This window comes from Protopterus annectens, chromosome 10.part0, assembly GCF_019279795.1.
Source record: "Protopterus annectens isolate FY-2018-M chromosome 10.part0, PAN1.0, whole genome shotgun sequence".
NCBI lineage: Eukaryota > Metazoa > Chordata > Ceratodontiformes > Protopteridae > Protopterus > Protopterus annectens.
The window spans coordinates 1,697,967,313-1,697,992,209 of NC_056744.1; positions in this window are offsets into that span (position 1 = coordinate 1,697,967,313).

Consider the following 24,897-nt stretch of genomic DNA (forward strand, 5'->3'; position numbering starts at 1 on the left):
GATTCCTGGACTTTGTCAATACAAATGCACTGGAACAATTAGTCAGATACCCACAAGGGGGAATGACCTCTTGGATCTTGTCCTTACTAATGTAGGAGCATATTGTACCATCTCATTATGTTGACCATAAAGCAGTCTCCTTCAAAATAAAACTGAAACCAGAGATCCTTTCCACCCAAGGTACCTTTAGAAATGTCTTTAAGACAAACTGCGTACTCCTAAGTGATATACTGGCAAGCATAAAATTCCCATCAAATCCAGTTAACTCCACTGAATACATGAAATGTACACCAGCACACTCGACCAGGATGTAAACAGTAGAACTATTTTATTATAGCAATGGCTTCTGCATAAATGTATTAAGTCCTGTCATCTACCGCTACCATTGTCTCTATAGACGATGGCAAGGCCATTGGATTTAATAGTTCCTTAGTGTTCCACCTCTTAATAATGCTGTTTTCACCTTGCCAAGAACTGCTTCAGCAACATCCCACCTTCACCTCTTGCATCACTAATGATATGCCAAAACTTGTAAGAGTTCAGTCAAACTCTTTCTAGATCCAGACACATTTGTGGTAAAAAAAATAATAATAAAAACACATTGTTTCCAGTTTCACAATATGACTGCAAAACTGCAAAAAGGGTGTTATTCAGTATAGCATGAGGGCTAATCAGATAAACATACTCTACAATAACAGAAGTAACTGATACTACTTGTAATACAAAATGTCTAGTGTATCTGTAATTGCATTATTCATAAATTCAGCAAATGCTTGGCTTTGCTCCATCCACATTGAATTAGTTTTCAGTTATTATTGTTATATATAAGTGAATATATATATTGCACTGAGAAGTAAATGTGCAAGAACATGTGGAAAACTAGGGTCCAGATTCTAACAAGTCTGTAGAATAGTGCAGAAATCCTTGCTACAAAATAAACCCAATAATAATTAGTAAATAAATTCAAAGAAACAGGAGAACAGTTTGAAAAACTAGAGTTTTGCAAGTGCATCTGAGTCAGTAGTGATGATCTCTCAAGAAATTAATGGTACTGAGACCTCACTGCTTCAAAATATCCTTAGAAAAATATTTTAGAAAAATATTGTTTAATCAAGCAATTAACACAACTTAACAATAAATAATGAGTGGTAGAAACATCATGCAAGACTACTAATGCATTGTTTAAACATGTCCAAGAATTTAGCACTCATAGGTTTGGTTTTGTGGTGATTGAGCAAGTGAAGAATGATGCCCAAGGTTTTATAATCAACGAACATTTAGATAAATACGAGTTGAAGTGGCAACTGAGGTTAAATGACATGAGTTTTCAAGGACTAAATGATTCCTGCTCAATAAATTCAGTGTTAAAACTGAAATATTTTGATGCATGATGTTTTCACCACTCATTAATTAGTTTATTGTTATGTTAATTGCTTGATTAAACAACATTTTTATTGGTTGATACTTATCACTTGTCTTTTAATGGAATTCTATTTAAAGTAAACAGCTTTAAATGATTTTTAGTTCTGATGAAGTTTCATAAAAGTTTTTAAGGAATGAAAGTGCTTAACTCTATATATTAAAGTTGATGTGCTTTAAGTTTGGTGCACCCGAGTTTTTGTTGCTAGTACTATATCACAGGATATTGGGGTTATGGCTTGTGAAGTTCCTGTGAAGGTTTTAAGTTTGTTTAATATGCAGTTAATACTTGTAGGATCCTCAAGATGATGTGGGTCATGTCCTGCAGACCAAGGACCACCATGCAAACAATGGTCATAACACATAACTCACATCAAAAGTACCCCATTGGAGTCTTACCAGGAAATACCCTCATGGCAACTGAACCATGTGGATTTCCCTTATGGTGAGGCAATAAGTCAACTGATAAATTACAGATGTCAATTTGAAGAGTCTTCAGAGTAGTTGTCAAAAAGGAGCAGTCGCAGGGCTAATCCCTGAGGGACTCTGCTGGTGACTGGCCTCTTTGTAGAGGTAACCTCCCAAATTCCAACTTCCTGGATCTTGTCTGTAAGCCAACTGGCTACCCACCAAGGGGACATAAGGGTTTATACCAAACCCCTTGAATTTGTCACCAATGCCTGAGTGGAGTATTTTGTCAACCCCTTTGGCCAGGTTAAGGTAGGCAGTGTGACCATTGTGTCCTTGTCCATTGCCTTGGTGACCTTCTCAAGGAAGTCCATCAGGTTGAGCAGGCATGACCTGCCCTTGAGAAAACCAAACTCAGTTGGGTCTAGTGTATGGGGGGTTCCTATGTCATTACTGATCATTTCTACGATAATTCTGTCCATGTCTTTGCATATGAGAGTAGTGAGACTTATGGATCTGTAAATAATTTAAGGCAAAAATCTATACAGATGAAAGGTACCTTAGTAAGCTATCCAATATTAACAAAGTTGCCAATATATGCACAAAATGTGCAAAACAATATAGTATGCAGGATGAAATTATAAACTTCAATGTGCTACACGTGTACCCAAACAAAAAAAGTTATACATGGAACCAAATATAGGCTACGATATGGCATTTGTACAGAACCTCACACATACATACGCAAAAGGATATCAATGTGCAAATACCCAATGAGGTATACACAGAACAATAAATGGAAATCTCAGGAAAGTATCCCCAGGGAGAATTAAGAAATATCCAAGTTAAAGATGCAGTGATGCAGTGGGCTATGGCCTTCTGGTCTGCTATGCAGACAGATCATTTTTACAGTAATATGTATAACTTAAACAACCAAGGGAGCTCTCATGGTATGAAAGTGGTGCACAAGCATCATTATTTGCACACAACTATGAAAGTAAAGAGCACAGACCTACAATACAGTGCTAACACTGCCACATAACTCTGTGTACAGAGGCAGGTCCCACAATGCAGACATTTAGCTGAAAACAAGATCACTGTAAGTATGCCTATGCAAGTCACTGATAAAACCTGGACAAACAATACAATGAAAATAAGTACACATGGTGGAATAACACTGTCCAGCAAAAATGCTGAGAAAAGTGGTTGGCACGGAGATATTTGTGAAAGACAAAGGCCCTGATAGTCAGTTTTCTTCTATACACAGGGAGCACTCTAGGCACTATATATTCACTAATGGGTTTACTATCAAAATGTTGAAGTACAGTACCTCAAATACCATTCAGGTGAAATCACAGTTTCAAGGTTGTAGAATGCCAAAATTAAGTCTTACGGACCATAATAATGAAAACAAAGCTACATTTGTTATTATGCATTAAGCATTGTGGTTGAGATCGTGGTTACAGTAGGGGAGTGTGGAATTTGCCATTTTCCTCACTATAGTGCAATCTCTGAGTTGGTATATATAATTTGCAGGGGGTGTGGGGTGCAGGGGGGCTTGCCAAATGTAGAAGCACTCGCCTAAGTTTGAAAATGTAAAGATATTCTCCCCATTAACACTTCATATACATTACTATTAGAGTAGATAAAATTAAGTTTGCAGCCTATCATACATATTTAAAAAATGCAAATTACATATGCTAAACACAAAAATTATACTTAAAAGATTTATAAGTGTTTAAGTTATCTTTCTAAAGCTTTTAAATGTAAAATACATTTCAAAGAACACTGATCATTAAGGCCAGGACTGGCAAAAGCATTAACTTTGAGCTGCCAATAAAGCTCCCGCTCCTCTAAACTGAGGGGCCAAGGACCTCCTCTGATATTCTTGCTAACATTATCAATTATTAGATAGTTGAAAGAATGAAGTGTTAATGAGAATATGTCTTTAAATGGTTATTGGGGAAGTGATGTCATTTTTGTTTGAATTACTTATACTGGCTTTTCTTGGTTTGTAACTGTCTGATGAAGTTCTATCATTTGGTTTGGACGAAAGCACTTACCTTGATTGTATCAACCTGTCTGGATTCTTTGTTGATTTTTCATGGATAAACTGTGGATGTACCTTTGATGAACCTTGCCTTGAGTTTTTTTTTTTTTGAGTAGTTAAATAATTTGTTGTGTTTTTTAGTCGGTATTATGGCAAGTGGTTCACCTCCTACTCCTCAGTTGTCTTTCTCACTGGAGAACATTACTGAAGCGAATGCTGTTCTAAATTTGACAGTGGATGATTTAACCAAAAGACTGAATATTCAACTGCCAAAGGCACAGGCTGCTATGACTATTCCCCATGAAAGGCATGGCACTAGTGAGTTGGTAGAGGTTATGGATGATGCGCTCCTGTCATCCCTACATGTACATCAGCACCAGCTGGTGGCTGGCCCTTCACATATTTCTCCTGCGAATGCCTTTAACCACCCTACAACACAAGGTATGTTACCTTCCTTACTTGAGTGCCTTAAAAAACCTGTGGACTTATTAACTGATCCTTTAGCTGTAAGCACTCATACCTTATATGCTGAAACAGGAACGGACATTGTGAATAACTTAAAACTTGTTGATTCCAAACTTTATAAATTTAAAAAACTGCAGCTAGAAGTCTCTTATCTACAGGAATGTGTCAGCAGACACCAGATCCCTAAGGGTTTGTGGCAGTGGCATTCCCCAATTGGGCTTGTTCACAATTCCCCTTTCTTTAAAGACCTCACACAGCTTTTTGACAACTAAGACTGTGAATTTCTGCTTTTATTAATAAATGATTACAAGGCTACAATGGTAAATCTGAAGGATAAATTATTGTGCTTAGAAATCTGTATTAAAGAAGATGCAGACTTTTGCCACTATAAATACGACTTAGATCGTATTTTAAGAGCATAGAGGGCAAACTTATTAAGCTTAAATCCATTAAAGTAAAGTAATTAGAACACGATCGGAAAGACTATCAAAATCAAAATGGTATTGCCCACCCTGCTCTACCCACATTGAATATTCATGAGGTACCAACCAGTGTGATAAGGCAACCTATAGCAAATTATCATAATGACATGCCTGAGGTCATTAATAATAATCCAAACGTCCCTGTTACTCAGGAAACTGAGTCAGATGACTTGAATGTATCTATCGGATGTAGTGAACACCTTCAGCAATGGCAGGAGAATTCCAACAGTTCACATAATCAGGATTTTCAGAAGGCTGTGAAGATGAACGGCCGACAACCGAACCGAGGTTCTTGCAACACACAGAAGCAGAAGAGGAACAACAAATGTCAGAGATAGAACATATTAATCACAACGGTCCTATTCTTAATGACTGTGACCACCTAAGAATACATTTAAATTCTAGTGGCGATTTTCGTATATATAATTATACAGAATTTGACCCTCCTCATGAACTCATTGATCTGCTAGCAAAGGGACTTTCATTTGTGCCCAGTAAAAGGGCGGACTTGGCAAAAACATTGCCAGACTTAAAAATTTTTACACGTAAGTTAAATCTTACATTACTTTTAGGTTAGAACACATATAATAATGATAAATTACATGTCTGTAGTGTATATAATCCACCCTTGAACACCACAGTACTATTGTTTGAGAAACTTTGTGAATTAGACATCAGAAGTTTACTGTGTAAATGACCTTCAAGTACATATGTACCTAATATATCTGATAGTGAAAGAAATGTTTTAGATTTATTAAAAACACAAAATATTCGAATTCTAAAACCTGACAAAGGTGGGGGTTTTATTTTTATGAATGAGTTTGCTTATAAGAATAAAATGCTTGAGATGTTACATGCTGACACGTATTTAAAAATTTCCTTAAATTAATTCAATGGTGCCTGTCAGAGGACCAGGTCTTTAAATAATGACCTATTTATAGATAATCATATTGACATGGGAAGTTTGAATTATCTTAACATCTTGACCCCCCCTTACGCCAGTAATATTTGGGCTTCCCAAGATCCACAAAGACTTGCAAAACCCTCCATTCCGACCTATAGTGGATGGTAGAAATTGTATAATGTATGGATGTGCCAAGCTTGTGGATCAGAAACTTAAGAAATTACTGGGTAGTGAATTCCAAATTTGCAGGGATTCATGGGATTTCTTAAAATCCTTAAACAGCTTAAATATTCAGGACAATTACAACTTCCTAACCATTGATGTCAAGGATCTTTATACAGTGATCCCCCACGACCTTGGCATCAATTGGGTCAGAGAGTTTCTTTCCTTAAAAGGGGCCCTATCATCGGAAGTGGATCTTATAGAATATTTGTTGGAAATTGTTATACACAATAACATGCTGATTTTTAATGGTGAATATTATTTGCAACAAACTGGTGTCGCTATGGGCTCCCCCTGTGGGGGTAGCTTTGCTAATTGCGTAATGATGTACTGGGAGGGGGAATTCTTATTTAAGAATCCCTTATATACAGACAAAGTTTTCTGGTACACTAGATTTTTAAATGACATATTCATAATTTTTTGGGGTGATTTAGGTGATGTGGAAAACTTTGTCAATACCATTTCTGGATTTGCATCATTCCTTAAATTTACATTTGAATTTAGGGTTGACACTATCTCCTACTTAGATGTTGAATTATCAAAGGATCTTATAAATGTGAGATATACAGCTAAGATTTTCAGAAAATAAATATGTATAAAGAGAGAAACGGCTTCAGGTAAAACCCAGGTGCACAAAACCAGAACTATATATAACCAAAAATACACTGAGGTACCACACAATAGCGTCTTAAATAACACAAAAAAATAAATAAGAACAGTGGTGAGCGCTTTCGCAAAACTAATTGCTTCATCAGACAAGAAAACAAAATACTCCATTGCTTATGTACAGATGGAACCATTGACTCAATCACTGATGTCATAGGTCAATTAACGCATTAAAGCTATATAAAACTTATAAATGTAGAGAAAGCTACATATAGAGAAAACTGCATATAAAAAACACATATAAAATACTGCATGTAAATGCATATAAAAACTGCATATAAAAACTGCATACAAAAACTATATACAAAACTATTGATAAAAGACCTAAGTAATGTGCATAGATATAAACTCCATAAATACTGTAGCTATGAAAAACATAGATAAAATTGGGATAAAATTGATCTGCAAAAAGGCTAGGTATGTAAATCTAGTGATAAAATCTATCTACAATATGTATGTATAACTAAAATTAGTCTATGTCTCTAAAATATGAATAAATATAAATGTCATTATAAATGAAGTGTATGAAAAAAGTTAGTGGTTGGTGCCAAATAAAACCATGTCACCATGAGGCATTTAATGGTCAGATTGATGTTAAGGAACCAAATAGGTGAAGTAGAGCCATTAAGAGATGGATCATTAAATTGAATGCAGATAAATATCCAGGCCTTAATGGCTCTACTTCCTTGGTTCCTTTCTTGAAAGCAAGACGCCTCAAACATGTTTAATTTTAGGCACCTCATACACCCATTACACACTTATATTTATATATTTATTCATATTTTAGTTATACATGCATATTGTAGATAGATTTTATCACTAGATTTATGATGGTTGCTAGTTCTTTTACTCTTAATAATGTAACATACCAGGTTAGAGGTAAATACGATTGTGAAAGTTGTGGTATCGTGTACATTGCCTTATGCCAGTGCTGCCCAGGGGTCTATACTGGGAAAACAGAGAGACACTTTAAACTGAGAGTATACGAGCACCGATATAATATTGGGAAAGCCAATATCACGAATGCTTTGGCCAAACATGTCTCTGAGAACCCTGAGCATTCTTTCAGCCATCTAATAATTGATAATGTTAGTAAGAATATCAGAGGAGGTCCTTGGCCCCTCCATTTAGAGGAGTGGGAGCTTTATTGGCAGCTCAAAGTTAATACATTTTCCAGTCCTGGCCTCAATGACCAGTGTTCTTTGAAATGTAGTTTACGTTTAAAAGCTTTAGAAAGATAACTTAAACACTTATAAATCTTTTAAGTATAATTTTTGTGTTTAGCATATGTAATTTGTATTTTTAAAATATGTATGATAGGTTGTGAACATCATTTTATCTACTATAATAGTAATGTATATGAAGTGTTATGGGGAGAATATGTCTTTAAATGGTTATTAGGGGAAGTGATGTAATTTTTGTTTGAATTACTTATACTGGCTTTTCATGGTTTGTAACTGTCTGATGAAGTTCTTTCATTTGGTTTGGACAAATGCGCTTACCTTGATTGTATCAACCTGTCTGGATTCTTCGTTGATTTTTTGTGGATAAACTGTGGATGTACCTTTGATGAACCTTGCCTTGAGTCTTTTTTGAGTAGTTAAATAATTTGTTGTGTTTTTTACAATCACGACATCCCATGTAGACAGCAGTACAGCTACAGTAATTATATCAGTTATTTGAGGTAGAGCAAAATGACAAGAGTTGTGGCATGTACTATAAATAGTTGTACTGAATATGAGAAATGAATCTCATACTTTCTGAATCAGTTTCATGAATATCCAATGCCTTTGAGATTTTCTGTAATCAGATGCACAGTTCATAAATGAACAGAATATGGCATCATGCTTGGAAGTCTGCTTGCGCCAAATGAGCTTAATACATTTCAGACACTGGCCAAATGAAAAGTGTAATTATGAAATCACCATTGACTGCTTATTAATACCTACTTACCCAGAAGTGGTGTAACAGATCATAGGAACATAGGAGGTTACTAGGGCAATGGCCCTGGGGCCCTTACAAGCCTACCCAAAAGATTATCCCCAAAAAGAAACCTCAATCAGCATCTGTTGCCCCTGTCAATGAGGGACAAAGGTGGAAACCCTTAGATAAATTTGTGGTTTCCCATCCACTCATCAAGATTGCTCTTGAAGAGGGTCAGCGAGGTACTCTGTTTGACATGTATGGGAAGTCTAGTCCAGAGATGGTGCAGCCTGTGGGAGACAAACCTGTCCATCCAGCAGGTTTTGTTGATGTTACATATTAGGTTTAGGCCTTTTGAGTGGGTAATGTGCAAGGAGTTAGACTTACATATATGGAACATCTCTAGTAGGGCAGGGTCTGATATTGCCTTGTAGTAGAGACACAGATCACCTCTGAGCAAGCTGTACGATACCAGGTAGAGTGATAGTGATTTGAGTCTGTCGACATAGGACAAGTGTTGGAGGTCATGGATTCTCTTTGTGAGGTATTACTGTGGCTTTTCCAGTTTGTACAGGTGTTTGGAGGGGTACATACCAAAAGCAACGTTATACTCAATTATAGGCCTAATAAGGGAGGAGTACCGAGAGGTAGTAACCACCTTTTTTTCTGGATGCAGTCCCCTTACTTATGAGATGAACCATGTAAAAGGCTTTTCTAATCACTGCTGCTACATGGTGGTCAAATGTGAGATTGTTGTCAACCTAAGTACCCAGGTCTCTCACCACAGGTTGCGTGCTAAGGGGTTGCCGTTGATGTGGTAATCAGTAGGGGCCATGTTTTTGATGAATGGTATGATAACACATTTTTTTTTGCATTTAACTTAAGGCCATGACTTTGGCACCAGTCATTTGTTGCTGTAAGACCCTCTTGCAGTATGTTAACATTGTTTGGGGAGTCAGTGACAGCACTCACCTTACAGTCATTCACAAACTTGGTCAGACACAGGCCCTTTGTCTTTTTCTGGACCCCTGAGAAGTAGATGCCAAACAGTAGGGGTCCCAGGACAGTTCCCTGGGGGACACCATTAGTGACAGTTCTGCTGTCGGAGGTGGTGGTGCGTATTTTGACCTTGTGGGTCCTATTGATGAGCTAGCTGACCACCATCCTGATGAGATAGGGATTTACGCCAAGTTGAGTTAGATTTTTCGATGATGCCCGAGTGAGGGATTGTGTCAAAGGCCTTGTCCAAGTCAACGTAAGCTGTATGTACTGACTTTCCCTCATCCAGGGCCTTGGTGACAGTCTCAAAGAAGTCAACCAGGGTCAACAGGCAAGATCTGCCCCTGAGAAGTTCCAGTTGGGTGGGGTCAAGTGCTTGGAGATTGCCTCTGTCCTTGTTTATGAGATCCATAATAATAATATGCTCCATGGATTTACAGATCAAACTTGTCAAGCTAGTGAGCTAAAGACTCACCACTCTCTTTTAACTTCCAGCCAGTGTCCACATCCTTTATCAGATCCCTTTTGAATAAACTGAAGCCAACCACCCTTTCAGCCGATCTTCTGCCGGCTGAATACCTGCAAATTGCTGCAGATATCGTAGCCTATCCTATCTCAATCCTAATTAACAGAATCATAACCGAGGCCTCAATCCCCTCAATTTGGAAAATATCTTATGTTATTCCACTCCACAAAGGAGGTTCATCCACAGAACTATCCAACTATAGACCTATAGCCATACTATCACCACTTGCCAAAATTATGGAAAAGTGCTTGCACAACCAACTAATGCTCTATCTAACCCAAAATAAACTACTCACAGACTCTCAACATGGATTCAGACCCCATCATAGTACAACCACTGCCCTCCTCTCTTTTACTGAAAACATTAATCTTAACCGGAATAATAAAAAAATATCCTCCGCTCTCTTCCTGGAACTATCGAAAGCCTTCGATATGGTAAACCATCAGTTACTTCTATATACTTTAAAAACCCTGTATCTAGATACACCAGCCCTTGACTGGTTTCAAGCTTACCTCACTGGGAGACAACAAGCAGTAATGTGGCAAAACAAGCTCTCCTGCCTACTACCAAATACCATAGGGGTTCCTCAAGGTTCCATATTAGGACCTCTCCTCTTTTCAGTCTTCATAAACAACATCCAAACAGTCATCCCTGAAGCCACCTGCATTCAATATGCAGATGACTCGACTATAATATGTTCCAATGCCTCTCTTGCAAATCTACTAACTACCACCCAACATAGCTTCACCAAAGTCGAAAACTGGCTTGCCAACCATCTCCTGATCTTAAATCCAAACAAAACCAAGTTACTTCTCTTCTACCCAACCAATAGATCTCCGACTGAAAACTTCACTATAAAATCCAATAATGGGACCATCATCTCCCCAGACACCTATACAAAGCTATTAGGAGTAAACATTGACAATAAACTCAGATTTGATATACATATCAACCAAGCCATTAAGTCAGTCAACAAGAAACTTGGGACCCTATATAGAATTAAAGCCTTTCTTACCCGGAATGCCAGGGCAGCCACAGCCCGTTCACACCTTCTCTCTACCCTACTATATGCCTCTCCTGTCCTCACTCACCTTAACAAATCTGATCTGGCCAAGCTCTCATCCTGCTATAATCACATTGCCAGGTTCGTTACAGGCCTACCCTACAGAACACACCACTGTACTAACCTGAAAAAGCTTGGATGGATAGAATTCCCACACCTTCTTCACCAGTCCCAACTCATAGAGGCCTTCAAAATCCTTAAACAACCTGAGAATACCCCAGCACTAAAAAAGTAATGACTCTCTACTCCAATCTAAGCTGCCTTCACTCAGCAAACACACTCCTTGTCCAAACAACTAAATCTCTCAATCTAGGTGGTGACGCTATTTGCCAACACCACTGGTAAAATATGGAACTCTCTCCCAAATAACATCACGCTTGCAACTTCTCTAAGTCAATTCAAAAATAGTCTAAAACTCCACTTCAAGTCACACTGGCTATGTCCTTGCTCAAACCCAGACTAGCTCTGTGCCATTAACTAAAACATAAACAACTAGCTAAGATGATAAGTACTTTGTATACTGTGATAAAGAAATATGTATCCTGTCTAACTCTATGTCATTATACTGCCTACCGTCCTTGCTAATATGTTATTAATGTTACATTTGTAGTAATCTCAGAAATAGTAATGGCATTCTTGTACTTGTATGTAAATAGCCTATGTTTTTGTTAAGTTCTTTCAGCTCATTTACTGTACCTAATTATCAATGTAACTCTGTTGGAGCTTTTTCTCCCCTCCCGGGCCTCCGCTGAAAAAGGACATGTATCCAGTCGGACCATCCCGGTTAACAAATGTAAAATAAATAAATAAATAATAATGTGGCGATAGTTTCCTGGGTCAGTAGTGGCACCACCTTTGTGCAAGGGGATGACAATGGCAGTTCTCCACTCAGCTAGAATGAAGCCTGTAATTAGGCTGTTGCACAGGGTGCTCAATGGCAAAGCTAGTTCTTGCTGGAGATGGTGCAGAATACAGTCTGGGATACTATCAGGTCCCATGGAAGCTGTGTTGTTTGCCTTTGATAGGGGCTTTAACATTCGATCTACAGAAATGTGAGGTGCAGGACAAGTATTGGGGATGTTGAATGGACCTTTGGGGGGATGGAGGTGAAGTCTGTGCTGAACCTATAAGATAGCAGGTTGGTTAAGTCAACAGGATCAGTGTAAGAGGTACCATTAAGTACTAATTCGGAATATACCTGGGCTTTGCCATGGAGGTTCCTGATGTAGCTGAAGAAGGCTTTGTAGTTTCCTTTTGTTTCGGAGGCTAGGTTCAATTCATAATTGGCTTTGGAGGTTTTCACTAGTGATCCAGTTTGCTTGTTGAGGCTGAGGAGGGAGTTTTTCCTATTTGAAATTTGTTCCTTTTTACCCTTGGACATTTTTGTTGTAAAGCCTGTTGATAGAGGATGTTCACCAGATAGGTTTGTGTTTCTTTGAGGAGCAAGTTTTAGTTCTGTTTGGTATGGCTGAGTCTATGCAGTTGTACAGGTGCTTGTATACTACACTGGCATACTGTTCAGCATAGTTGTCTGTATCCTCTGAGGAGGTGGTGGTGTGAAGCTACTGATATCAACCCTTAGGAGGTTGTAGTTAAGTTTTGAGAAGTTTTTTAGCCTGGTTACGGCTGGGGGGATGTTGGCTGGGATAGAAACTTCAAATGAGACAGACCAATGATCTGGATGATGGAATGTCCACACATCCTTCATATGAAACAATAAACTGAGCTATCATCTACCTGAGTTGGCAGTATCTTAGATAGATATAAAAGATCCCATGGCTCTTATTGAAAAAAAAAGAGTAGGAGAGGTTTTCTGGTGCCGTGGCTGAATTTCCCCTAGTTAGTATGACTATCACCTTGCATCTCTTCTGAAAAGAGTACTCTGGCCTAGTGTGACTAAGCCAGTCAGCAAAGAGTAAATAAAAGAAATAAAAAATAAAATTAATGAGTGAGAGGATAACTGAAGTTTTGTTTAAGAGGCGGTTCTATACAATATGATCTGGAAGCAATCACTTGTTGGAGGAAACATGATGGAAGGATACTTTAAAGTTTAATTAACTTAAGAGGCAGACAATTTAACAGACACTTGGCCTAAAAATACAACATAAACACTGTGGGCTGATAGGTAAAAATGTGAGTGTCTCACCATCTGTTCTGATAGCTGACTTAATAGACAGTTGAAATGCTTTTGAATGTTACTTTATTATTTGTTAATTGTATAAGCAGACTGGTAGAAAAACAGTTCTCAATTAGTTTATCTCCCCATGACCTTACAGAAAGAAACACAAAGCTTGCTTTCTGCCCAAACTGGAACTTCTAAATCTCCAACAAAGAATCTTAAGCTAAAACTACATTTGGCACAAATACAAAGCCTGATTTCCATTTCCTTCAACAGCTCAATAGCAATTAACTCAACCTAGGACTGACAACTGCTTTCTGCCTTAATATAGAACAAACAGCACTAAATCAGATAGAAGGAAAATAAAGAAAACTGTGTTTGAAAACTCAAGAAAATCAGATTCTTTCATATAACAAGTCTGTTCAATAAAATTCTTGAGCTATTTATTCTGTTAACTAAAATACAAACTATAGTCTCCAGCTCCTCCCACAGTTCATGAGCAGTTAGTCTCCCAGGGTCTCTCAGAAAGTACAAGGTTTACTATCTTCCCTATATGCAAAATTTAAAAATATAAAAAAAAAGTATGTAAATGCCACTGCAGTCAGAAAGTGCTATTACAAAAGCCTAGTTTTCAGCAACTGCATTACTACTTGAACTTGATATGCTGAGAAACATCATTACTCTTTCAGTTAGAAATGGCTCTATTTAGCTGAAGTGTTTATTTGGCCTGCTTGCTGTACTCTGTCTGAATGTTGCTGATCTCCAGTTGCATTTGCATTTGGTGGCTTTTGAGTTGCCCGCCCCTACTATAAATCTGAATTTGGACACTCTTCTCATTCCCATCTCATCAGCATATTCTGCTGGGCCACCCCCTTAGTTTTTCAACTCTGAATTATCTTCTGTTTCCTCCCTTCCCACTTAACCTAACAAAAATGCACTTTATTCAACTGATTTTATTGTATTTGTGTTTCTTCTTATTTCATTACTTTATTTTGCTTTGGCTGCTTGTTCTTAAAAGTCTTCATTTGCATTTATTCTGTTGCATTTATTACTGCTTGTTAGTAGCCTGATTAGATTGTAACTGTTATTCTAAGCATCTTGATTTTGTTTAAGCACTTGGGCTTCAGGCCAGTTGTTTTACATTAAGAAGGTTTGTAGTCTACAGTCTTGTGGCAGGAGAGATAGCTTACGTCCTTCTAAGTTGGGAATTGCTGGTTGAAGGCTTATTGCATCTGTAATTCTAAAAGTGTCTTAGTTCTGGTTTAAGCACTTGGGCTTCAGGCCAGTTATTTTACATTAAAAAGGTTTGTGATCTACATTCTTGTGGGAGGAGAGGGTAGCTTCTGCCCTTCTGTGCTTAGAATTGCTGGTTAAAGGCTTATTGTGCCAGCTTATTTGAACTGTTTTTTTTGTTTCTGAAACTGGTGCACTTTGCTGTAGCATAGACTAAATTCAGACCTGCCAAATCTAGCTCTGTTTGTATAACTTGAGCACTAAACCAGGCCATCTTTTGTTGGAGGGGGTTCCCCTGCATCTTAGTGGCATGATTGTGCAGTTAGAAGTCTTTTGATTAAAGGCTGCTGGAACAGGGCTCAGTTTTGAGATTTTTTTTATTGTTTAATTTGTTTAAATCAGTTTGCTCTTGTTTGGTACATAAGCTAATCCAAGCCATCTGTTGATCTCTGCAAAACTTAAGTAGACTTTTTCACTGTATATTGGACATTTTAACTGCATTTTTACCATATCACTGATTATTTGAATTGTTTTTTTTTTTTCTGAAATTGTTGCACTTTGTTTACTGTAGCATATACTAGATTCAGACCTGCTGAATCTAGTTCTGTTTGTATAACTCAAGCACTAAACCAGGCCATCTTTTGTTGGAGAGGGTTCCCCTGCACCCTAGTGGCAGGGGTGTGCTATCAGAACTCATCTGATTGAAGGTTGCTGGAACAGGGCTCAGTTTTGAGCTTTTTAGTGGGTAATTTGCTTAGATCAGTTTATTCTCATTTGCTACGTAGCATCGCGTTTGAACGGTGGGGATGGTGGGTGGTTATAGATGCAAACACTTTTGCCTGCACATTTTCCATTAGTACTATGCTGGTGCTCCAGCAGTGAGTTTTCGTGATTGTCCCTCACTGACAGGTGATACATTCAGCGAAGCTCCTGAGGTACCAGCACAGATCTACCCACGGGCCCTTAGTACTTTTTGTCCACTTTTCCTGTCCTCTACTTAACCTGGTCCTTTCTGTCATCTTTCTGTCTTCTGACCACATCGACTTACTTAGCATTATGGATGGACAATTTCTCACAGTTTCTCCAGCTAGCCTGGTTGACATGGGCATCCTGAAGCAATGTAGCAATTGCTTCATGTATACTGACAATCCACTTCTTCTGCTCCACACAAATTCATTATGTGAGAGATACATCTATATCATGACCTTAGAATCCATGCTCTCTCACTCTCCAGTCAGTTTATCTAATTCTAAGCATGTTGTCAGCATGCACACCTTGCCTCCTGCATCTACTAAACTAACAACACATAAATCTACATATGTGGAGGTCCTTACAAGAAGCTTACCTAAACACTGGAGACCTCCCAAACACAAACACAAGCACTCTTCATGTAATACATCCCCTGAAGAACATAGTGCGCATAATATATCACACACCAGTGTCTCACCAGTCAAGCCCCTAAGGCATAACACAAAAACAAACATCTTCGTCATAGGTGACTCAGTTGTGAGATACACAGATGCCCCTCTCATAATGGCTAGATAAGGAAAAGGTCATGGTCAGCTATCTGTCAGGTGCCAGGATCCATCACATCACACATGCACTCAAGTCTCTCAACAACAGGCAATGTTATGACTCTGTCACAGTCCATGTTGATGTAAATGACTTGAGACATACCTCACCGGACTATATGAAGAGAGACATGTCTGAGCTCTCTGATTATGTGTCTCAGGCAAGTATGCCCCTAGCCTTAAGCAACATTTTACCTTCACCTAGGATGATACCTCAATACAAACAAAAAATGATTGCTTTCAACAATCAGCCTAGTTTCTGGTGTCATTCAAAGGGGATCCAGTATCTGTCAGCCTGAGACGACATGGTCAACAGACTTTGATAGACCTCGATACTTTGCCAGAGATGGTCTTCATGTCACCCTGGGATTTTGGTTAGTGGCTAAGGCTCTTGCCATCCCCATAGTGCCTTTTTAGGCAATGTCACAAGAACAAAATTCCCAACATAATAACACTCTCTAAAAACAACCTCAGGGTTATGCTGCTAAATGCTAGGAGTCTTAACTTGTACAAGTATTCCTGGTCTTCATTAACTCCAATAACCTGGACCAGCTGGTAGACACACCCACAAGGGGCTTAAACATCCTGAACCTGGTACTCATCAACATGGGGGACTACTGGACCATCCCCAGTGTGTGGCCATCCCTGGTGAGATCTGACCACAAATCATTCTTGTTAGAAGTAACTATTATATAAGATCCCCCCTTATCAACAACTAGACTAAAAAACGTTTCCAAGGCCAATTACAACCTCTTACGCAACGGCATAAACAGCTTCATAACAAACCTGCCTGGTGGACAGCTGCCATTAATAGGTTATACAACAGGAGAAAAAAAGAGTAGGAAGGAACGATATCAAAACAGGAAACACTCCCTCCTCAACTTAAACAAGCAAATAAGACTACTAGCAAAGTCCTCAAAAGCTAACTATGACTCCAAATTAGCTTCTCTAACTAAGGATAACCACAAGGCATTCTTTAGTTACATCCGTAACATAAAAGGTGAGGCTCTTCGTTAATGGTACTGCATATATAGAATCTATGGATATAGAAAACCTGCTGGCTGACAGGTTCAGTGAAAACCTAACTCCCCTATCCTCACCGCATACACCCAAAAACATCACTAACACCTGTCCCCCCACCTAGTATCTCCACAGAGCAGGTCTTAAATGCTCTCTCCAAGGCCAAAAACACAGCCTCTATAGGACCAGACAACATCCCTGGCTGTGTTCTACATGGGTTAAAACAGGAATTAGCATCACCATTGAGCACGTTTTTCAATCACAGCCTAAGCAATGGTGTCATCCCAGCAGAATGGAAAACAGCTATTGTCATCCCTCTGCACAAAGGGGGTGCATCCACGGACCCTGGGAACTATAGACCCATTAGCCTGACCAGCCTTATCTGTAAGGCCATGGACTGTATCATTATGGATCTTATTAACCAATATATAGGAAATCTCCAAACGCTTGACCCTACCTATAATACTGTCTATGGTGTACACTTGGTTAGGCATTTGACTCAGCTTGAGAGATTGCAGCATATTTTTAAAAAACAAAATTAAGGACATGCGCATCTTGACTTACACTGACCACTTTAAAGCATTATTATTCTTTTCCATTTCTTATGACTCTTGAGAGAAGATCTTCCTGGTCTTTAGAGCTTGAAAAGATCCATTCCTGTGTAACATCCTCACATCCACAAAATTCATGCTACCTTATACACCTGCTCAAGAGCCCTGAACTATCACAGAAACATAAATAGGACATTTTGGTGGACTTCACATCTTTGACCAGAATAGACCAGTAGTGTAGCTAGGGCTGGGCAAAGAGGGCAACTGCTGTGGATCATACCTCTCAACTGTTCAGATTTTTACCTCATATTTTTGGTTTGTTCTTCATAACATTTTTGGTTTTCTAGCAAATCAGTGGAATGATCTGAGCATTAAAGTCACTAAATAATAACATGCATTTGAGATTCAGACTTCATATCCTTTGTGAAATACAGGCTAACTCAAACCCTGTTATTCCTGCAACTCTACAAATTTATAAGAATAATATTTAAAATATGTCCCTATTGTTTGGCCTTTGTTCTCCCATTATGTCAGGTGTTGTTCAGATTTCTTGTGATAAGAGGTTGAGAAGTATGCCCTGGATGCAATATGTTAGGGGGGTGCAATCTGTTGATTTTGATTACTCTTTATTACATACTGGCTTTTAAAAGCTGGAGTTGCATTTGCAGCAATTAAACATGAGGAATGCAACATTCCTTGTGTGGTCATCTGAAGCAAGCGGTTTGCTGCAGTTTAAAAGAAAAACATTTTTTGTCTGTTTTACTAAACCCTGAGCACTGTAGCACTCTATGTGTAGTGTAAACAGTAACAGCTGCTTTATAGTTTAAAATAACAAAAAAAATGCACTTTTTATTGTCCAGCTAAAATCTGAGGAAAGAGGGTTGGCGGCAGGGGGCAGAAATGGAGCCTGATTGATTCCTGCAATTCAGGAGCCCAGGGTACCAGATCATGGACTTATTTTTTAATTTAGCCTAATCTGAGGAGGGATGGGATGCAGAAGTAGGACTTGTTGGCTGGTTGGCTCCTACATTTCAGGAGCAGTAGTCACCAGATCACAAACCCCTTTTTTACTCCAGGAGGCATGGCACCATTATGGGGATCACTCCCAGGTGCTAAAAAAAAACAGTTTACAGCCCTGGAATAGACATCTTTTAGAGGTAAAGCAATAACTTAAGGTCAGGTATTAATTCATATCTTGGTAAATGGGCAGAGCCATTGACTAAGTTAAAAATGGTCCACTGGATTCATAGCCTAGTATGAAAAATGTAGCTAATTTCCATGTCATTATATGGTCATTTACATTTTATGCTAACTGCTGTATTTTCCGAGGTATCAAGATCTCTCCACCTATGCCTGTGACTTGGTCCCATCCTGCTCTTTGCTGCACACCATGTTATTTTGCATTATGCACTGTACTCATTTTTTTCTGAATCTTGGCTCATGCTTGTAGTAAAATAGACTACTTCCAGGAGATAGAGTCATTAAGATATTTTTAAGGATCTGAAACTTGCTGCTATCTAGAGTAATTACTTTGTATCTCTCCAGTGAATATTAGTAAACTGCATGGGTAGGTTTAAAAAAATTCATCTTAATGGTGCTTAGCAATGACTTTGTAAATATCCAGCAACCATTAAACAAACTATAAGCATGTTTAATAAATGTATGCTAATATCTTACTTTTATTCTTCTTTACCTTTGAGTTTTGCAAAGACCTCTATAAGAGCATTGATATTTCTGTATCAGGAAATGAATGTAAGTTAGGTGAAGAGGCTGCCCTTTCCACTACTACAACCCATCACCAGCATTTTCATTGGCCTTTCCACTACCACAACCCATTACCAGCATTTTCATTGGCCTTTCCACTACCACAACCCATTACCAGCATTTTAATTTCTCGTCATGATCTACTTGTTTCTCATCTTCTACATAAAGATCTTCAAGGAGCTAAAATGGTGAGAGAAGCATCTCAGAGTGCAATAATCATACGAAAGAAAATAAATATGTTTTATGTTTTTATTTTCAGGACAGTTACTGCAGTAATGTTATCCAGACATTTTAAAATGAGTGGTTAGAGAAACATAGAACTCATTACTGCAACAGACAATTGTTTAAACTATAGTGTGTACTTGCTTAGACAGTTAAATGCCTAATTAATTCACCTCATTGACGTCAAGAATGCATATTAGCATTCCTTTACAGCAAACGGAATATTTTGTGTTGTACTGTTTGGCAGCTTATCTGTTCTTTGCACGGCAGGTAGCAACAACACATAGATGGCGCGTTGGTTAACAAGGCATGCTTTTAGTTAATAACCTAGCTACAGTCTGATTCATTTAGCATAAGTGACAACTTCTTAGTAAAACCTTTTTGAAATTTGTGAGGCATGAAGTCCCCTGAGTTATTAGAAAATTGATTTTTGTATCTCATTAGTGCCATTTTATCAGACAGCAACATGTTCCCTATCATGCATATTCAGGAAGCCATTCCCTCGTAGAAGGTAATGTCACCTTCATTAGTTATATGCTTGTGCAGTGTTACTCCTCTGTTGGAAACACATCCATTGTGCATAGGGAATGTTACCTAATTTAACATCCATGTAGTGTGTTGTGTCTGTTTAATATACACGCAGCACATCCTGGCTTCACTTCTGAGTTTTTTTATTATGATGCTGTGATACTTAGTGACTACTTTGTACCATTACAACTTTCTTACAGCTTTCTGACATATGAGACAACGTTCCTGAGGTAAACACCGCACTGTTTCTTCTTGACTGTAGATCTCTGGGTACCTCTCCTTTCATTCTGATTTAGACAAACTGTCAAATAGTCAGGAAGATGGTCCCGCGACCCAGTAAAGAAGGTTATAGATGCAATTTTTACATGTACAGATAAGTGCGCACAGATTATAAAGAAATGACAAGCCCTCAATGATGCCTGCTTTCAGGTTTTTATTTATTTATTTAGTAAGTTAATGGACCAGGATCTATATAGAAATGTTATCAAAATGCAACATTGCAGACAGGGCTATTACTTTAAGTTTGAACAAGCTAATTCCCAAAAAGGTGGAGGGTTTAGAGCTCTTTTTTCTGGTATAGTAAAAGGAAACTTGCATCTTCTTGTACTTAATTTTGATTTGGAGTAAAAACACAAAACAGAATAGCATATCTTGTTAACATAACACTATTCTAACAAATGAGAATGATCTATTTACTCTGAGTAGCAACTTCTGTTGGCAAGTCTTGTAAAATGACAATTGTGGCTTATAATTGATTTGTCTGAGTTTAAGTATGGCTTATATTATCTGTTTTTTTCTGAACAAATAAAAAAATATGACTGTCATAACCCTATTTATTGCAGTCTTTAAGGGGTGCAGGCAATGAATAATATTGCTTATAAATGATTGCTGAAACTATGCGACATTTAAATAGTTGTGCAAGACATTTGTGTACGGGCAAGTATGTTATTGTTGATCCCAGTGACTAGGTGTCTTTGACAAGCACAAATTATAATATCGCTGTCATCTTGTTTACATAGTTATTGATTTGGTTTGCAGTTCTTTTAATTTATTGTTCTGGTGTTTCAGTTTATCATTTAATATAACAGACTCCTGCTGCAAATCCATTAGGTTTACTGAAATAAAACTGTGATGAAAATGCCTCTAGCTGCAGTGAAATATCTTTGTTGATTTGTTTAATAGCTATTAATTCACTGTAAACAATTATAGAAGTAACACTACTTGCTGATTGATTAGGCTTATTATGCTGTGGCCGTCCTGGGTTGTTGTCGCCATTTTCTTCTTGATACACATTTTCCTCGTAAAAAGACGTTTCTCAGCACATTGCCCTACACTGCCTAATGTTGCAAAACAAAGCTAGATAATGCTCCACTCTAAGAGACATACCTGACCTCTCAACTTCCAAACATTAAAAAACATTGCACTGGCCTTTAGAAACCATAGCAGATGGTCAGAAAGTGAACCTTCTTATTTTTCACCATAGAAATTCTTTATATACTAGACCCTTTATAGTGAGAGTAAGTCTTTGGGCTTACTTTATAGATGTAATAAAGTATGTATTAATGAGCATGTCTGACTTTATGAAGAACAGCATAAATCTAAGAGGAGCAAGGCTGAATCTGAGGGCCAAAATCATAGCAGTTGAGAGGTACGCTGAGAGATTTTCCCTGCCAACTGCTGTCTCTCAGCATCATTTTTTGTTATAACAATTTGCTTGGTCATTTCTTCAGGTGAAAGAGCTATAAAATGGCAAAGCTCATTTGCTACAAAAAAAAAAAAAAAAAAAACTAATAAAATAAATAAATAAAATACTGTTCTTTCATTCTCAGAGATATGTAATAATTCTGTGATTGAATCAAAACAATAAATTTGCTTCTGCTTACAAATGGAGAAACTGCTTAATGTAATTCAAGAAGGGAAGCATAGCAACCTGAATGTTTGTTGAATCAGCCGCTGTTGTTTCACTTTATAAACGTGTTTATTGAATAGCTTATTTATCAAGAAACATTAACAAATTTTGACCATCAATCAAATTATTTTTTGGTAATTAGCATTAACTTACTTTGGCCATGGAACAGCTTTTCATGTTTTGAAGTCTTCTAGGGGCACCAAATTAAGCATTCAGCTAGGAACTTTTCCAGCAGGTGACTCTCACTTTAGTGCACTCAATCTGTGGAACCACATCTCACGACCAGTGAAATCTATTCAGAATGTAAACTCATTTAAAACACAACTAAAACTTCCACCTGTCAAATCAAGGTGTCTGCTCTTGTACATCTCCAGGATAAATGCCTCTGTCATCTTCTGCTTGCTGCAACATCAAACCATTTCTCTTCATTCAGAATCCTATAGCCCACAACCTGTCTTCACCAATACCTCAGTAGTTTTACTAGCATCTCTTAGTTTTAAACAATGCTTTGTGACACCACTCATGCTATAAACATTATGATAGCTATATATATATATATATATATATATATATATATATATATATATATATATATGTATGTTTCTGACATGCACCTCTTTACACCTCACCACTTAACTAAAATATTAACATTTTCTACCCTACATAGTTCCTTCCCTTACCTCCATTTCTTTGAATTTCTAAGTACAAATTACATTATCTATTATATATCTGACAAACACACTAACAGACCTTTTAAAATGCTCATGTTCAACATCTACTAATACATAAATATATTTTATACTGATATAGTTGCATCTATTTTCATATGACTATAATCTAATTAACAAATATATTTACTTTTTATGAATGCATAATGTGAAGTTGTTCTATCTCGCTGTTCATTCTTACAGATGGATTCAGAGCCAATCATCAGCTCCGAGTCGGCCTACTACAAATCTCGAGGTCTTCAGATAGCTCAAGGCCAAGTCCCTATCCCATGATGCACCTAGAGTTACCTCAGATCTAGTTTGCTGCTGCAATAGATTTGAGGTTCTCGCTAGCTCGGACCAGTAAAAACCATATTTTCTTAAAAATATTGATAAAACTTTCTGATTTATATCTTTAGATACTTAAATAAACTCTTATAGCTTTTTGTGTTGTTTCCTTTTCCATGGTGTTCCTTTTTTCTTAAACTAGTATTTAGCTCTTTTAGCCTCATTTTATTTAGGCCTAGTTAAATCTTTATTACTACTTAGATTGTAGTGTGTGGTTTACAGTTTGAATAGTGACTTTTTTTTGTCACAGCTTTAAAATAGTTACTGTTAGAGCTGTGTGTAATAGTAGTTTATAATGTAGTTGTGTGCCTTTAGATAGTGACTTTCTGTCACAACTTTGATATATTTAACTATTTAGAGTTTAGATAAATAGTTTTGTGTGTGTGTGTGTGCACTGACTACTATTTAGCCCATAGTTTTAAAAGGGCTTGTTTAATAATTCCTGTTTGGGTGTGCCTAGTTTTTTACAGCACCCTATTGATATTGTGTGTTATAGTAAGGCTGACCAAGACAAAGACAAAGACCCTAAATCAGGGTTTAAGAAATGTCCCAAATGTGGGCAGAAAATGTCTTTCACTGACAGTCATGTGAACTGTGTTTATTGTTTGGGAGCATTGCATCTCCAGGAAAGCTGCTCCATCTGTCATTCTTTCTCTTCTAGGGCTCTCCAGGAGAGAAAGAGAAAGGGAACAGACCACAATAGAGGTCCAATCATTGCTAACAAAAAGAGTCATCCAACCAGTCCCAGCAGACCAGATATGATCCGGAACGTACTCAAGATTCTTCTTAGTTCCAAAAAAGACAGGAGACTGGAGACCTATATTGGACCTCAGCAAACTAAATAGGCCTGTCAAGAAAGAGAAGTTTTGGATGGTCACGCTTCAGTCGATACTTCCCTTTTTAGAGAAAGACAATTGGTTGTGCTCGATAGATCTCCAGGATGCGTACTGCCACATAAAAATGGTCAGACCATCCAGGGATTATCTGCACTTCCGGCTAGGAGCCAATCATTACCAGTTTAGAGCCCTGCCCTTTGGTCTCACTACAGCCCCCAGAGTGTTCACCAAATGCATAGCAATGGTCACGGCTCACCTGAGACATTTATGATTCCAGGTGTTTCCGTACCTAGATGATTGCCTCCTCACTGCCACCACCAGGCATCAGCTCATAAAAACAGGGATACCACTCTTTCACTCTGTAGTCAGCTGGGCATTACAATAAACTCAGGAAAATCTGCCTTGTCACTATCGCCACATACCATTTTTATTGGAGCAGAATTGGACACCACCACTACCACTCTGAGACTTCCTGCAGAAAGAGTCTTACTACTCCATCAGCAGGTCCACAATATCATATCCAAAAACAAGGCTCCAGCAACAGAAGTACTAAAATTGTTAGGCATGATGGCAACTTCAATATTAGCCATACCGCTGGGTCATATGCACATGCAGATTCTGCAATGGCAGTTGTTCACTCAATGGTCTTACCAAGAGCACCCAATGTCTCATCTTATAATGATCACGAACACATGCAAAAAGGATCTTCAGTGGTGGTTGACCTCTCTTCATATCACAATAGGTCGTCCTTTTGTTCTACCCCCACCAGCGGCCACAGTGACCATGGATGCTTCCCTGATAGGGTGGGGGGGGGCATTTTCAGGGAAGAACAGCCCAAGGCACATTAACCGATCAAGAGACACAGCTGCATATCAATGTCCTAGAGATGCGAGCAGTACTTTTAGCATTGCAGTACTTTGAGGACTCTCTTCCTCTGGGTACAATTGCGATTCAGACAAACA